The sequence below is a fragment of the Pinus tabuliformis genome, chromosome 2_2 (assembly GCF_031772625.1).
Source record: "Pinus tabuliformis cultivar Carrire ecotype Pingquan chromosome 2_2, CPIR1, whole genome shotgun sequence".
NCBI lineage: Eukaryota > Viridiplantae > Streptophyta > Pinopsida > Pinales > Pinaceae > Pinus > Pinus tabuliformis.
The window spans coordinates 290,955,067-290,958,589 of NC_142300.1; positions in this window are offsets into that span (position 1 = coordinate 290,955,067).

Genomic DNA, 3,523 nt, shown 5'->3' on the forward strand with positions numbered 1-3,523 from the left:
CAGTAGGGTTCTTGAGATTGTTAGATCTAGGAATTTTCACAGACTCTTGTGTACTTTAAATGTTGTCCTAGAGGTAAGCCATTGAGCACTAAATACTAGAAAAATATAACCTTACTAGGCTCAATGAAATTTTTCCAATATGAATGAAGATGAAACAACTAGGTATATTGATTAGACACTCCACATCTCATTCAACTTAGATAAAGTAGATGTTTAGTGTTAAACAACCAAAAGCCATTTGTGAGATTGTATTTCCTAAATCCCTTGCAGTAGTTCCATTGTAAATCGATCCACTAAGGCCCAAGTTCTCGAACTCATAACTTGATAAAAATGTCATCAACGACCAATTCATGCACATGCTCAATAATGGATTTATTTGGTTGAGCCAACCAAAATTTGCTTTCATATCCTCCCATGTTTTCCAAGTGTGGGAAGAGCCATATAACAAAATACCACCTTGATAATTCCTTTTGGAAAAATGTGTTAGGATGAGGACTAAGGGGGCTCAACAAAGGAATTCCCCTCAAACTAGATTCGGGGGGGTGGGGAGATGTGGTGTAGCTAAATGAAATGGTTGTTAAAAGAAAGCCCCATCACAAAGAGTGCTTTCTAGGTCAAGTAAGGCTTAAAATCTTGCTAGGAATTCCATATGCTCTAGGAAACAAATGTGCCTTTAATTTGGACTTTTGTCAAAGTCACCACAAGGGTTTAGAATTTCATCCTTTGCAACTTGCTTTCCTAGCGGTGCCCCTCTTTGGATGCAACCGTGAGGGAGAACTTTCCAATTTTCTTGGCTCTCCACTTCATGGATAACCCACTTGGCATATAGGGCTTGGGGCATGCATATGGTATTGGTGGGTGTATCAATAAAGATTCTTGATGTTAAAAGAAGGGACTAAGTGAATGCACTTCATGTTTTCCTATGGGCTCAATAGACATTGAAAGTGCATTATAAGTTATACTTTATTTAGGTTGACATTATGTTGAATGGCTATTGGGTCCCATTTTTTAGGATTATGGTGTATTAGAGAAGGCATATATCTAAATCAACAAATAATACATTGGAAGATCTCAAGACACTAAAAGAAGGAAAGTTGTGGTTCAAGTTCCAACAAGTAATGATGAATGACATGATGAAGAGGCATCGTGACAATAAAATCAAGGGTCACACTTTTGAAGAGGGATAACTATCATGTTTCATGGTAGTGGAAATAAGGGAAAGATACAAAAATTGATTATAGGTATCTTAGACTGTATATCCTTAATAAGGTATATTAGAATGGCTTAGGTGAGTTGGAGATAAGAAGGTCTTGGTCAATGCCATTTTTCATATGAAGGAAAATAATGGGTTGGGGTGAGAAGGTAAGTATTTTATTAAAAAAGGTTGAAGAGAGCTTCATCCATAGGTAGCAAAAGATTGATGTCGAAAAAATAGGGTCATGTGCCAGCTAGGTGGCCAACCAATATACTGGGTTTATAGGTTCATTACAATGTGAGAGGTAGGCCAAGATCGCTATGTGAAGACATCGTTGAATAGGTTTTGAGATATTCCAATAATGGATAAAGCTGAGAGTTGTTGGAAAAACATTGAGGCACACTAAGTGAGAGATATTACAAGACATAATGCAGTACTTCGCAAAGGGTTGTACGGCTTAGATGTTTGACAATGGAATTATTGACAAACAATGATAAGTTGGTGCTAGGATTGTCCTTGGAGATGGGATGTGGGACATGTAAAAGAAGGGATCTAAGGTTGATAGGAGGAAATTGAATGGAAGAGGAAGAGAAGTGTGCAACCATAAATTAAGATGGAATGCAACATTATAAACGAAAGTTGGTGAGGGAAAATGTTGTAAGGAAATATGAGGGAACCACATTTTAGGGTCATGACATAGGATAAAGAAGGGATAATACAAATAAATAAGTGCAAGTGAAGAGGGCTTTTGGGAAAACATGACATAACCCAACATGACTTTAACAGATGGACACAAGACTAGTGGATGAAAAAGGGACTTAGGAAGACCATTGGATGGGAGGGTAGAAGTGCAAAGAAAGATAAATATAGGGATGTTTATCCCTTGGGAACCTTGATAAATAGAATCCAAGGTATTTGAGGATATATATGGATATCATGAAGGCTGGATAGGATGCGCTGAAGTGGAAGACTTAACACATAAAGAGTGCCTAGGGTGGATTAGATGCAATTCCAATTTCAACTACTAGTGGACTTTTGAAGGCCTTGGACATGACAACATAGTTGGGATGCTATTTCAGAAGTTTAAGGTCAAATGAATGTTATATGTGTTTTGGCCTATGTAATGAATTTTGACCCGATGCATTCGATGTAATTAAATGGTTGATCTTAATGGGCTAGGGGCTAAGTGGTTTAATAATTAAATGGATACTTGATTGTTTATGGGACATAAATTAGGAGTTGGCCTTGTTCATCGTGATAAGATTTGTGGCTATTGATTATGTTTGAGTCCCATTTATAGGAGTGAATTTTATTGATAAGGGATCCATGTGAGTGCCTCATGTTGATCATTAGCTCATGGGATGCCAGTGTGAGACATGATAAACACCTGGAAATGGACATCATTGAGACATGGGGCATATCTATGTGTGAGATAGGCATGGGAGGAGTTTAGCTAGTGTAGTGGATAATTTTTGTTTAAGGGTAAAATAGGTATTAATGCCCACTTAAACAATTTGGAATGAAACCAACTATGTTGGGAATGCTATACAATGGGTTTTTTGGGTCAGTTTTTAGGTTTTTTGCTATAAATGAGCGTGTCTTGTGTGTGTTTGGTATGTGTTATGTTTATGGTTTTGTTGTGTTATAGTTTATTTATAAACACACCTAAACTAATGCTTCAAGTTGTGGAAAATGCTATGGTCCATTATATAGTTATGACTATTAAGAAACGAAGAAAGAGAAAAAGGGGATTAAGGGCTAGTTGTTAAAGAAACTATCCATGTAGATAATGAGATAATAACATTTAGGGAATTTAGGTTCTTCTTGCACTATATATATATATATATACACACACACATTTTTTTTCCAAGGAAAAAAAACATATAGTTTATTTATAGTCAAAATAAAATACAATGAGAGTAAATTCCACAACATTCATAGGGAACTTTGGCCTCAGATAAAATATGTGTATACACCATTTTCATTTATATATATTAAAAAAAAAAAAACATACATATAAGCTCAAAAAAATGTTGAATTTATCTTCTAAGTCTCGATTTACAAAAATTGATCTTGGTTGTCCATGTAAAAACATAAAAGAAAAAAAACATGATATATATATAGATATATATACACACACACAGACACACACATTTTTTTCCACGGAAAAGAAAACATATAGTTTATTTATAGTCAAAATAAAATACAATGAGAGTAAATGCCACAATATTCATAGGGCACTTTGGCCTCAGATAAAATATGCGTATACATCATTTGCATTTATACAAAAAAAAATACATATAAGCTCAAAAAAATGTTGAATTTATC